Source organism: Sus scrofa, chromosome 3, assembly GCF_054392235.1.
Source record: "Sus scrofa isolate SSC_HxYL_T2T_F1_AM1 chromosome 3, Sscrofa_HxYL_maternal_Yorkshire_Landrace_v2.0, whole genome shotgun sequence".
NCBI lineage: Eukaryota > Metazoa > Chordata > Mammalia > Artiodactyla > Suidae > Sus > Sus scrofa.
In genome coordinates, this window is record NC_139385.1 from 66,085,482 (window position 1) to 66,099,425 (window position 13,944).

A 13,944-nucleotide genomic window follows, 5' to 3' on the forward strand; every position below is an offset into this window, starting at 1 on the left:
AATGGAGGAGCCATATTCGAACCAAGCATTAATTTCAAAACTCAGTTTTCTAACTTCAAATCTGGTGTATTTTCTATAGTATTGCAGATGTCTCCATGTTTATAAAGGTAGATCTGAAATTAATTATAGCACAAAACCTTGAGGGACTGGGAGTTTAGGTTGTGTTATATCAATGAAAAAAGGTCAGACCCGTTAAGTATATTAATTGAAAATTAAAGATTTGAAAACAAAATACCATGATTTAGGAAATTAGGTCTGCTCCCCTATCTGAATTAACTTATAAAATGTATGTAAATTTAAAATAGAGACCACTAAAAACTTCTCCCTTTGATTCCTCTTAGAAAAACCCTTCTCTTTAGAAGGGGGTGGGGGAAGGTACAGGTTAATAGACAAAGAGAATACCCTCTTAACAACTTACTTTTTCTCATTGGTGGGCCTCGTTCTCCAATAAAACAAATCGCAGTTTCTTAGTTGTGACTGAGGCTTTGATCCTGAGCTAGCGTAGTCTAGTGGTCCCTGGAAATGTCCCCAAGTGCCTGTATAGACACTATGAAGAGAAAAGCTCAGCTCTGTTGGACTTAAGCTCCCAGCTTTCTTGCACACCCATCCCCGTCCTACCGTACCCCCTGAAAACCCTCGTGCTGGTCTCAAGGACGGGGTGCTTTTGAGCCTGAGTTATCCAGACAGCTGTTTCAGCTTTTCTTTTCAGCTACACCTTAAAGTTGAGAAAGGTTGCCCTAATTCTCACCTCAAATTCCACTTCCCTTTTGGGTTTGAAGCCAGGTCAAGGCATTCATTTTACACCCAGCCCCCAGCTTCATCTGGTGGAGTTCTGTACGTTTACAGGGGCAGATGTCCAGAGGAGCAGAACCCCTTCTCAAACTCCTACTCTGTCCTCTTGGAGACTCTTCTTCCTCTTCTCTACCAGCTTTTGATCCAGTTGCTGGGCATGTAAGCCATTCTTCAGGGCCTTTAACATAAACCACCATCCCCTTTAACAGGGTAACAATTGCTTTCATTTATTCACTTAACAAATTTTATGGATGGTCTCTTAAATACAAGACCTCGTGCTGGTTGCCACAGGGGATACAGAGGAGAGTAAACCCTGGCTTGTTGCATTTCATTGTCTCCTGGTGATGAGACAAGTTCACAGATATAAAAGGAAGGCTTTAGCACTGGTGATTCAGAAGAGAAAAAGACCATATTTGTGACCGACAAGTTCACAGATATAAAAGGAAGGCTTTAGCACTGGTGATTCAGAAGAGAAAAAGACCATATTTGTGACCGGGTGGGTGGTGGAGGAGGCAAAGAGGAAAAATTGAGTTAAAAAAAAAAAAAAAAGGCTTCCGTGGAAAAGGTGGCCTTTGAACTAAGCCTTGGAAGATGAATGGGATTTTTACAGACGGTGGGGGTGGGGTATTGAGAGGACATAGCGGCATCTTGGGCAAAGAAAGAACTGGAACAAAGGCTTTCATGGTGTCTCTGAAAGATCCTTTTATGAATCATGGTGGAATTAACCTATACCAAATATTTTAAAGACGCAGAACTCTGTAATCAGGAGGTAGTTTCAGTGAACAAGAAAAGCTTTCCAGAGTGAACTTAGTCAAAATTGTATTTAATCTTCCTTAAATATATAGACACATTTTAGTTATGGGGAGAAAGTCTGTTGGAATATTGTATTCGGATCCCTCTCTACTACTGCCCCCCTCCATAGCTTCATGTAGCCCAGAATCCATTTACTTTTGTTCCAGTGGGCATTATACTTTATATTCTTTCACAGTGGAAGCTTTGAAGTTGTAAGAAGTGGATTGTATCCTACTCATCAATTTGTTCAATTCAGTAAGCATTCATAGCACATTCAACATCCCTCTTAGTTAGGTACCGGAGAGCAGTATCTTTAAAACATTTTCTGCCATGACTCACAGTAACAAGTATCTTTAACATCGCAACCCACCACATCATTTGTGTGCACACATACTCATAGCTAAAACAAGTGTCATGGAATAACACTTATCCGTATTATGGGAGATGTACTTGATATTTTCTCTTCTGCTTTTTAAAAAAATTTTCCATCCATGGGCTGAAACCTGTAATTTAAGAAAAACAAACAGAAACCAACCTTACTATAGGGATGTAAAGGGAAGAGAGTAACTGGTAGTAGAATAAGCCATACACATAAGTATCTGCAGCACAAAGCTCAAAGATCCCCTTTGAGGGATGAGGGCACATCCTGTTGAGAGGGGAAGAGACTTTTAGGGCAGAGACGTGTGTGAAATGCACCCTGGAGAAGTAGATTTTGAGAAGGAGAAAATAAAAGGGAGGACAGTCCATGTCGGGGGAAGACTATGAATAGAAGTAAGGCAGGAATGAAGCCTGGAGCTGGTTTGGTGAAGATAAAGTTATTAGCTAACTCAGAGTGGGGGTTGGACCTGCACTCCTCTTGGCGGGAGGGAGAGCCGATTGGAGCCACTACTGACTCTTCTCCACGCAGTGCTTCCCAGTGCCTGCTGACCCACCTGGTTCTCTTCAAATCACTTGCCTTCTAGGCGTCCTGAGGCTCCTCTCCGCCTTGGATAGAGTCAGAAAACTGCCTGGATCCCTTATCTGGACCCTCAGCCCTTTTCCTCGAGCCCAATGCCTGCCACCATCCCTTTGGTCCCCTTAGAGGTCAAAGTAGTTCAACAGAAAGGGCAGCAAGGAAAGAGGGGTGCACCTGTGAGCTACGGCCTTCGCTGGGCGGGGCCTGAGCCCGCGTTCTGTGGCCCATTGGTCTAGAGCCACCAGGTTGGCTGCGCTCGTTCTCATTGGCCCAAAGTGGCTGAATGGTTGGCTGTCATTGGCAGAGAATCCCCACCCCCACCCCCAGCATGCCCAAAGCGTGGGAAAGGGCTTCCGCAGATATAGGGATGAGAATGTTTCCCAGTAACTCTTCCAGGGCCGGAGCCTGTGGGCTGCGTCCGTGAAGGGACTGAAGGCCAGCATGGAGGAGGTAGGGAGGTGCCAATGGGAAGCAGTGAAGTTCTGGGGGCCCGGGGCTGAGGGGTGCATACACTTGGGAGGGGCATCACTTGGTACCCTGGGTGGTGTGTTTTGGAGAAAGCCAGGGGTGGGGGAGGGGGGAAATGGATTCATTCCAGGTGCTTTAGTTACGGACTTGAGCTCCATGTCAGTCTAAACAGGGAGGATGTGCCCTGGATGTGCAGATGGGTTTTAACCAAGTGCCTTTTGGTGACGATGAAGATGAGTATTGTGTGGGGGGAAGTGATTCCTTCCTGTGTTCCAGATTCTCATTTGTGACAATGTAGGAGGGTTATAAAATGCTAAGAATCTATTTCGGGAGAATGTCCCTGTGAACCAGAATGGGTCTAATCAATGACACTTTAAATTTAGCAACTTGAACGAGGCCCTCTGGCATAATATTGGTTAAAATAACAGTCAAATTAAAAAAAAAACAACAAAAAACCAACTCTGAAAATGAAATGTTTGTTTTTTTTTCTTTTTAAATGGATTTTTTTTTTTTTAACCCGGAATAAGTTTGCTGTTTAAATTTTCTTTATTTTGGGAATAAAGCCTTGGTGGCGAAATCAAGGCCATAAAAAACAGTTTTAATATCATTTAATGGAATATAATGTTTCCTTGTTTTGTTTCAAAGTGAAATCCATAAGAATTATTTTCTCTGTTGCCTGTTCTCTTTTGTTTGGGACTTTAATTGAGGTTTCTTGGATTCAGCTGGCTCCAACCTCACTTTCTGTTTGGCCCTGGGCAGCTCGCGATTTTTCTCATTTCCTATTCCCAGTCTTGGCTTTAATCACTTATAAAATGACAGCACTTATACTGGCCTACCTCATGAGGTTGTGATGTTAAGTCATAAAAGTGTCAATTGCTTTGTGAATGCCAAATGTAGTTCTTCTATACCCTTTGCTTCCTTCAAAATAGCTCTTGATCATAAACAAGGAAGGAGACAGAAAGACCACATTGGGTCGGGTCATCCGTCTGGTGCAGTGTTCTGTCCCTGGCAGTGGGACCCAGGGACATTTTTGAGTAGAGATTGGTAGTGTTTCTTAGTTGTACATCATAATCTAGCAGACAAATAGGTCCTTACTTATGGTTGTCCTAGTAACATATGTAGAAATATTAACCATTACATAATCATTGATGTTTCACTGAGAAGTTATCGAATTACCACCCGTTACATCAAGTGACTTCATTTGGCTCTGTGGGTCTCATTAAATTATGAGACCCACATAATTTAGTTTCAATTAATCATAATTTAGTTTCATATAGAAACAAAATACACAGTTTTACCAGAACGAGAGAATATGACCCATCCAAGAAACTTAATGGGTTTAGTCAGTGGAAACTAACACCTGGGGACGTGATGGGGGCCCAGAGAGTTTGAAGGCATTGCACTGGGTTGTCCATATGTAAGATCAGTGAGTACAAGGATATCTAACAGTAATATGACAAGGCTGTCTCAGAGGGTACCAATGACTGTCCCCAGGAGGCTGTAGACCCTCTGCCAAGGACTTTATAGAAGAAGCTTTCAGAGTAAGTGAACCAGGAGCAAGAAGTCATCTCCGAGCCCTTTCACCTTCAAAATCTTGTTTATTCCCATCCCTGGGGAGCGGGAATCAGAGAGTGCCAAAGTCATTAATTGTATTCACTTGTGTGTTTTCCCCTCTGCAATTTCTCCACTCACATGCAGGGAAGGGCATCGACGGTTCTCACACTTGTTCACATAATTTTTTCCCAGGAGGCTCCTTGTTAGCCGAGGTAAACAACATGACTAATTTGGAGACCCCTCTGACACAGCAACTCAGTTTAGAGTTCTGTGCTTAGCTTGAGCTCAAATAATTTTATTTTTCCTTTTTTTTTTTTCAACGGACAGGAAATTAGTTTCCAAAAGTCCTCTAGAGTGCTATAATATGTCTCTCAGTCTTAGTTAAACTTTTCTTGTCATACTTGCCCTGTTTACCTGAGTGATGAAGTGACAGACCACATTTTCTGTCAACATTCATTGAAATGTTAATTAGTTACCTGGCAGTTTAGCTAGAAATAGGGTTTATTCTGGTGGATGATCACCAGTTCTGGGCATTAATCAATTTTTGTTTTGTAATTTCAGAATACATTCGTTTTTCTATAAAATATACTTCGAGGAAGAAAACAGGACTCAGAGAACAGTTTTGAGAACAAAGGTCCATATACTTTACTATCAGGTCAGCACTTCTCAAACTTCAACGTACCTCCAGATAACTTAGGAGTCCTGGTAAAATATAGATTCTTTTTTCTTTTTTTTGCTTTTTAGGGCCGTACCTGTGGCATATGGAGGTTTCCAGGTTAGGGCGTTAAATTGGAGCTGCCTCTGCCAGCCTGCGCCACAGTAGCACCAGATCTGAGCCTCGTCGATGACTTACACCATAGCTCGTGGGAATGCCGGATCCTTTAACCCACTGAGTGAGGCCAGGGATTGAACCCGTGTCCTCATGGATACTAGTTGGGTTTGTTTTCCTCTGAGCCACAACAAGAACTCCAAATTGTAGCTTCTGACTTAATAGGTGCAGGGTGGGGCTATGATTTTGCATTTCTAACCAGCTCCCAGGTATTCCTGCTGGTCCATAGACCAAACCTGGAGTAGCAAGAACTGAAAGGATAAAATTTCCTTTGAAAAGAAGTTCTTTATTTATTTATTTTTTGTCTTTTTCCATTTCTAGGGCTGCACCCACGGCATATGGAGGTTCCCAGGCTAGGGGTCGAATCGGAGCTGTAGCCACCGGCCTACGCCAGAGCCACAGCAACATGGGATCTGAGCCGAGTCTGCAACCTACACCACAGCTCACGGCAACGCCGGATCCCCAACCCACTGAGCAAGGCCAGGGATCGAACCCGAAATCTCATGGTTCCTAATTGGATTCGTTAACCACTGAGCCATGACGGGAACTCCAGAAAAGTTCTTTAAAAAGACCCCCTTTTTTCCTTTTTATTTTGAGGAGGCTCTGTATAATAACATCCCAGTTCCACAGTGCTGGGAGGTTACCTCTAGATGCAGCATTTATTTTATTTTTCTGAGTCTTTCTAATACAATTTTGATGAGTGAGGGGGTGGTTAATTGTATTCTAGTGGGATGTAGTGGGAAATAAACATAAAAACCTAAGTAAACAAAGTTTGTAGTAAATAGGCTAATCACTTTTTATAGCTTTACAGTTCTTGTTAGTCTGTCAAAGACTGGGTCCTTCTACAGCATGAGCCAGTGCCGAATGTAACTGGATGCAGAGTCTTACAGACACTGCTCAATTTGTCGCTCCTCTCAGTGCCCAGGACTCAGACCAAAAGTGCCCATTCTCTCCCAGCTGCCCTCTCTTTGGCAAGGAGGTGGCAGTAGTGGGGGAGGGGGTAGCTCTTCAGAGAATTTCTGCACTACCCTGCGGCCACAGCTGCAAATTGCAACTTTCCCAGTGCCGAGAAGAAATCAGCTCCAGGTGGAACCCCTGGTGGGCTCAGCCTCCTCCAGTGGGGAGGTGGGTACCTTGGCTCCCAGCGCTGCCGGCCCTGTCTCCTTCATCACAGAGTGCCCCGAGTCCGTCAGGTGGTCAGACTTAGCTGCAGTTTCTGTGTTTAATTTCCAATCCAATTTCATTAGAAAAATGAGTGCAGATGGGACTGATTATGTGAGTAAATATAGCACAGTTGACTTTGAGTGTGCTGTGAGATTGGCGGGAAGTTTATTTACTTTATCTTCTTAATGAGGGCTTGCATGCAGACACACACACACACACACACACACACACACATACATTTCTGTTCTCTGAGATAGGTTGTGGCTGATAGGAGCAAGCCAGATTGGGTTTAAACAGATGTGACCATTTCAGATTTGGAAAATAGAGCTGACTCTTCAGGAATGATAGTGACGAGTTTCATTCGCAGCCTTGGGACACGTGAGCCCGCAGAGGCAGTGCTCGCAGTAGCTTGTAGCCCATTGGGGTGGTACTTGGCATGTGTGCTTTTTTTTTTTTTTTTTTTTTTTGGTCTTTTTGCCTTTTCTATGGCTGCTCCCGTGGCATATGGAGGTTCCCAGGCTAGGAGTCTAATCGGAGCTGTAGCCGCCGACCTGAGCCATAGCAATGTGGGATCTGAGCCGCATCTGCAACCTACACCACAGTTCACGGCAATGCCAGATCCTTAACCCACTGAACAATATCAGGGATCGAGCCTGCAACCTCATGGTTCCTAGTCAGATTCGTTAACCACTGCGCCACGGCGGGAACTACTTGGCATGTGTGCTTTTAGTGGCTGGGATATTGCCTTCTACCTCACAATCCATTCTTTGGTCAGACTAGTTGTATTTAACCCTTTCTTGTAATAAGCAGCTGTTAATTCCATGAATGTAACTTTTCTTTTAGACTGGGCAGAGGGGAGATAGAGTAGCCCCATAACAAGGAAAGAAGAGTTTGGTAATAGCTTTGGTTTGTACTGTGCCACCAAGTTAATGTGTTTTGTCTCACATTGGAGAAAACACTATGTATTGACTATGAATAGTGTTACAAATGATGGAATAATCTGGGGATTTGCACAACTCCCACCCCTCACCCCCTCGGAAAAGGGGGGAATTTCTCAGAGTCAGCGGTGTGCTCTGCTGTGTCCCAAGAGGAATACCCAAGAGTTCCTTCAAAACCAAAAAGCAACAACTGACAGTAGTCGGCTAAATCCTGAGCTTCGGTTACATCATTTGGAATAGGAACTTGCGTGAAAAGATGGACGTGGCCTTGTCTGCTGACTTTTGTACCAACCATTGGTGTCATTTCTCAGAGATGGTGAGGTGGAAAGTGCTGTTGGACGTTGAGGACTTTACCTCAGGGTGAGAGGCGGGTGTCTCCACTGGCCACGGACTCCACAGTTAACTGGAATAGGGGCTCGGCATCAGCCGAGACGGTTTGGTCCGTCCATTTCCCGAAATGTGCCACTTAGCCCCTCTCCTCGTCTGCAGCAGAGGTGGGAAATGAGGGTTCCTTGGATGAGAGAGTCTAGCTTTAGAGACCCTCTGAGCAAAACTGTCTGTCATCCTGGGGAAGCAGCCTACAGCATCAGCAGTAACAGTGCAACCACACCACTTCAACTAATATCCAGATGTTACAGCCTTCTCTTTGGGGTGGAAAATCAAAGGGTTTAATATTTTGCTGGGTATACAAGTTGTACGGCTAGCACATAAGTCCAGAATGAAGCCTTCAGCCCAGCCCTGTTGTCTGGGCTCAGGTTGGGATGAGGCAGAGAAGGTCCATGCTATTCCTCAGCAGCCCTGAGCATTTGCTGCTTGTGATATTTGGAGCTTAGGACAGATGTTGCCTGCAGAACCTGCTGAGTCCTTCTCAGAAGCACATCCATGTGCAAGAGGGGCCACTCAGCTGGAACCAAGTGGACTCTCTTATTTGTGTTTTGTGTTTTTTGTTTTTTTCATTGAAGATAGATACCTCCCCTGAATATGGCATGGCTTTTTCTGAGAACTAAATCTTTTAGGTGACTTTTCTTTAGAGTGCATGTTTGTTTTTTAGTAAGTAGGTTTTACTCTTTTAGCATGAGCAGAATACCTGAGAAAAGTATTTAATGGGCAAGCTGGTAAATTTTACCTACTATCTAGCCCCATCCCTGCCCCCCTGCAACTTGAATTAAAACTCCAAGGCTGAGTTAACAAGTTCTGAGTCTGGAAATTAAATATTTATAGTCTAAAAAGGAAGTATAGTAAGTTCATATCTAATATTTAGGTAGATAATTAGTTACATAAATTAATTTCTATTCTTTTCTTTACTGTTACCCCTCAGCAGGCTAAAAGTAGTATTTTAACATGCTGAAATATTATACACAATAATGAAACACAGTATGGATGCTTTAAGCTGCTCTTCATAGCTCTCTTTCTTTAGACGTAGAGGTTTCTGGGTTGAGATGAACAACTGTTTATTAAGCCAGACACAGAAGTGAATAGACCACACTTCTAGTCCTTGATGTGTTTGTACTTTAGTCTGGAACAGATTATTTCAAATAATATCAGTACAGTCTTTACCTGCTCTTATAGGGAATCCTATGGAGTATGTAAATGGGTTTCCTGTCCATTGTGGAGTTTTAGGGACGATTTCCTGGAGAAGGTGACCTCCCATTTGAGTTTTAAAGGATGAATGGGAATTAGGATGGGAGTTGGGGGGTGGGTGGCAGTGCCTGGTAGGTGCAGCAATGTTAGTTAAAGCAAAGAGGTGCGAAACAGCAAGTTGTGGACAGTAGCAATGACAAGTGTAGGTAAGTTGTGGCTCTGAAGCATTCAGGGAGGGAGAGAGGGGTTTGGGGCCTGGGTGGGCCATGCATGCATTTCAAGGAGCTTGGACATTTTCCAGTAGGTGATGGCCTGCTCTTGGAGCAGAGGAACAAAATGCTCACATTTACATTTCTTATTATTTCTAGCAGGCCTTTGACCTGGGTGAGTCTGATGGCTGTGATGGGCCATGTCTGGAGAGTGAGGTCCGGCAGGTGGATGGCCAGAGAGGTGTTTTGGGAATTTCATTGGCAAAACTTGCTGTTGGACTGGTTGGGGGAGTGAGGGAGGCTGAGCCGCCAAAGATACTTTTAGGATATTTAGCTTGTGTGGTGAGGAGGAACACGCTGAACAGGAAGGAGAGTGTGTTTGGATTTTAAAGTGTTCCCTTTGAAATGCCTGTGGGCCATCTGGGTAGAGTTGCCTGCAGGAAGTTTGCAGCATGGGAATGAACTTTAGGACACAGACAAGAGCAGAAAGAAGGATCTGGGAGTTGTCAGCATGTGGGGGTGAGTGCCAGCCAAGAAATTGGATAGGATGATCCAGGGAGAGTGAGGAGATGGTGCAGTGTATAGGCCGAGGACACGGAGGGGTGGTGGGAGGGAAGGCAGCCCCTGCCTCAGAGGGGTAGGAGCCGGGAGAGTGCAGTCCTACGGTCACTGCTTTGTTTTTTAATTTTTTAAATTTTTTGTCTTTTTAGAGCCACATCTGTGGCATAAGGAGGGTCCCAGGCTAGGGGTCAATTCCGAGCTACAGCTGCCGGTCTACACCACAGCCACAGCAACATGGGGTCTGCGCCATGTCTGCGACCACATGCTCATGGCAATGCCAGATCCGTAACCCACTGAGCAAGGCCAGGGATCAAACCCGCAACCTCATGGTTCCTAGTCGGATTCATTTCCGCGGAGCCATGATAGGAACTCTGTCTACTTTATTTTTTAATTTTCTAAAATTTATTTTACTGAAGGATAGTTGACTTACAGTGTTATGTTACTTTCTGCTGTACAGTAAAGTGACTCGGTTATACACACACACACACATTCTTTTTCATATACTCTTCTGTTATGTCTTATCGCAGGATATTGAATGTAGCTCCCTGTGCTCTACAGTAGGACCTCGTTGGTTATCCATCCTGTATATACTAGTTTGCATCTGCTAACCACAAACTCTTCAATCCACCCCTCCCCCAAGAGAGGACTGAGGGGGTTTGTGGAGTTGGCAGTGGGGGTGAAAGAGTGGCCACTGGAATGCTCTCACTCTCCAGGGAAAGGATGGGACAGGCGACTGGAGAAAGGGCTCAGAGAAGGACATGGACATGCCAGGCCCAGGAGACGAGGAAGAACACAGGTAGTTATAGATGTCTGTATGTTGGGAATAGTGGAGACTTAAAAAAAATTCTCAGGCATTACCACTGTGGTGCAGTGGGTTAACGATTCAGCATTGTCTCGGTGGCAGCTCAGGTCACCGTGGAGGTTTGAGTTCGATCCCTGGCCCAGCAGAGTGGGTTAAAGATCTGGCATTGCTGCAGCTGTGGTGTAGGTCATAGCTGTGTCTTGGATTCAGTCTCTGGCCCAGGAACTTGCATATGCAGATGTGTCCATAAAAAAAGAAAATCTCTGTGAGAAGCAAAAGTTTCAGAGAATGGGACCACAGAGAAGAGGATGGTATCAACTATTAGACTCGAAAATATAAACATGTTTCATAGATATTTTTGAATAATTGGCTAATGAATGAAAAGTTTATGTACGCCACTTCAGCATAAATCTATGTCAGACCATATGTCTAAAATTTAATTAGAGTGTTTTTAAAAGTGATTTTTGACTCAGAAGTAATTAGGTAAAGCTACACTGCCAGGAAAAATTAGTGGACTTTTCTAATTATGGACTGTTTCAAATGGATTTTTAAGATTATTTTCAAACACACAAGACTGATGGAGGCAGGCTTTCTAGGATGTTGTTCTGATATTTAACAGCAGCAGGATTTCCTTAGAGGGCACTCAGCCCATTTGGCCTCAGGGTTTCTTGGTGTCCCTCCCTTCCCCTACATGGCATGCACAAGTTCCCGGGCCAGGGATCCAACCCAGGTCACAGCAGTGAACGTGCAGCAGTGACAGTGCCAGGTTCTTAACTCGCTGCACCACCAGGGAACTCCATCTTAGTATTTCTTACACATAAGGAAGTGTAGTGAGCCCTTCACATGAACCGTATCTCATTCATTCTTTTTAACTTGTGAGCCAGGTCCTGTTATTTCCCATTTTATAGAGAAGGGGACAAGTGGAGTAACTTGCCTGAAGGCCCACAGCCAGTGCATGTGGAGCTGGGCTTTTTGCCCAGGAGCTGTGGCTGCAGAGTTGTTGCCCAGGGCTACCATCCTATATGTATCTCAGGACCTCTCAGTGGCAGAATTATAAGGCATGGATTCTGAGGTTTTTTTCCAGTCTTAAATATTGGTGATTTATACAGCTGTACGTACCCACGTGTGTATGTAAGTGCATGTGTGTCTGGTCTCTAGCAGGTGTGGTGAGGTATACAGGGAAAAGCATTTTCAGATGGACTTTCAGCTGTTTAACTCAGAATGAACACTATACCATGTCCAAGTCATTGTGTATTTCAGACTCGTGGCATTCTAATTGAACAGGCTTTTTGCTGTGCAAGGATTGTCTGTAATTCATTGTCATTTTAGGTACTGCTTTTTTGGGTGAGTATTTGGAATGTATAAAAATGGTGTGTACTCATTAAACCACCGATTTGCCAAGTTTTATGGATGACGAAAATGGTCGCAACTGTTCACCACAGCTGGTCAAATCCACCACAACACCTAAATGTGACTTTATTAATAACAATGATGGTACAGCAGTACAATTAGGAAAACTTCCTTGTGAAAGTCATAAGAAATTTTGTGTGAGGTGATTCTTTTTCGTGCACAGATTTATCTCATTGTTTCTTCTTAGTTTCTACACAAACTGTCTCTTGTAGCTGTATGACTGCTTCTATAAAATGGATTGCTTTAATGACATGGAAAGCATAAATGGGCCTAATTTCTGTTGGGAGATATTTAGGTAAAGTAAAATTAATGGATTCTTGGCTTAAGGAATTGTGATGTATTGAAACACATGACAGAAGTAACTTTAAATGTCTTCTTTAAAATCTTTGAGAATAAGATGATTTAAACTTTAAGGAAAAAAATCCACTTGGCTGACAAAATTCCAGAACGATGTCATTTGATAACAGAAAGGGCAGGACTTTCAGAGGATGTAATGAGTTCACATTCTGTGCTGTCTTAAACAAGTAACCTAACCTCTCTGAGCCTCAATTTCCTTGGGTATAGAACAGAGGTAATGCCTGTGCCACTGATTTATTATGCAGATTAAGTGAGATAATATATGCAAATAGCCCAGAACATAGTAGGTCTTCAAAAACTGGTAACTTTCTTATTAATTTTTCCCTTCTTGTTACTTGATGTTATGGCCAGCAATTTCATTCAATGATTGGATCCACTCTGTGGCTGAAAAGATACTTAGAGGCATTTATGTGAGTCACTGTTTCTGTGTGTAAATTATTTTTTAAACTGATAGCTTCCCTGCCCGCCAGATCTGGGCCTCTGTTTATTTAATGATTGCAGAACCCAGGTATAGAAGATAACCTAAGACTTTGTTCTGTTGAGAACCAAGGTTCTCTCTTATGACCCCCCCCCCACCTCAGTGCCCCTCATGCTAATGTCATGAGCCCTGTGCATTGTAGGAGCTAAGAATTCCCTGTTTTTTTTTTTTTGTTTTTTTTTAATTATATGTATTTTCATTAAAGAAAAAACAAAACCAGAACTTCAGAATTGGTGAAGCAATGATATCATTGCTTAGTTTAGGTAGACTTAGGAGTAATGACTTTCAATAGCCCAAATGGCAAAATTTCTGGTAATTCTTTTCCATCAGTACCAAACTGAGATCATTCTATTATTTCAGATGGTTGACTATACTCATACCTCTGGTTTTGATCCATACATACCCAGTGTCTGGATATAGAATGGCTCTGGATTCTCCAGCTGGATGACAGCTTCTTGCAGTCTTGGTATAGTGACCCTAAGTCATATAGTCATCATTTCTCTAGACCTCAGATTCGGTTACTCTCTGTTCTCTTTGTTCCCTTATTTTCTCATCACTGCATTAATTGCTGATACAGAATATAGGATAGATTTGTATCAAACTGCTCCATTCTGGTAAACGGAGGAGATGAATCATTATATACTTCTTTCATACTGAGATGTGAAATCAGTCTTCCCTAGGGGTTGTTTATGACACCTGTTAAGTTTGTCTACTTCCAGATAAATTAAAATGGCAATGTGGATGAAACATGAGGGTTGCAGATTGTATCAGCCAGCTTTTGTTAGGCAAAACAAACATCCCCCAGATCTCAGTGGCTTACGGTTGCAAAGTGTAGTTCTTGTCCATGTTACATGGCAGTTGAAGGTCAGCTGTGGTCCAGTGTCCTTTTCATTCTCAGACCCAAACTGACAAAAAGTGTGCCTTTTTTGGAACATACTATCCTCCTAGTGGAGGGAGAAAAAGCTTTTGCTGGATGTGGCATATGTCATGTGGCTGTCATTTCATCAACTTAATAAATCATAAGGTCATGCCTGATATTAGTAGGAAGGGAAAA

The 13,944-nt window shown here is 43.2% G+C and overlaps 1 protein-coding gene and 1 long non-coding RNA gene across 19 annotated transcripts in view; one reads left to right on the plus strand and one right to left on the minus strand.

Annotated features, from left to right (window-relative positions):
• The window catches only part of AFF3 (ALF transcription elongation factor 3), a 594,300-nt gene that overhangs the window by 40,690 nt on the left and 539,666 nt on the right, over nucleotides 1-13,944 (plus strand). For 4 of the 18 annotated variants that reach the window (XM_021088196.2, XM_085018580.1, XM_085018581.1 and 1 more), the window contains exon 1: nucleotides 2,874-2,989. The exons of the other annotated variants lie outside the window; for them this stretch is intronic. The gene's annotated coding sequence lies outside the window, so the exon portion shown is untranslated. Of the gene's footprint in view, nucleotides 1-2,873; nucleotides 2,990-13,944 lie in introns of those variants that run through there. 18 annotated transcript variants of the gene reach the window in all.
• Nucleotides 970-6,532, minus strand: LOC146404680 (uncharacterized). The gene is made up of 2 exons (XR_014841435.1): nucleotides 1,250-6,532; nucleotides 970-1,175 (listed from the first exon to the last, which is right to left on the minus strand). It is a non-coding gene; the product is annotated as an uncharacterized LOC146404680 (long non-coding RNA).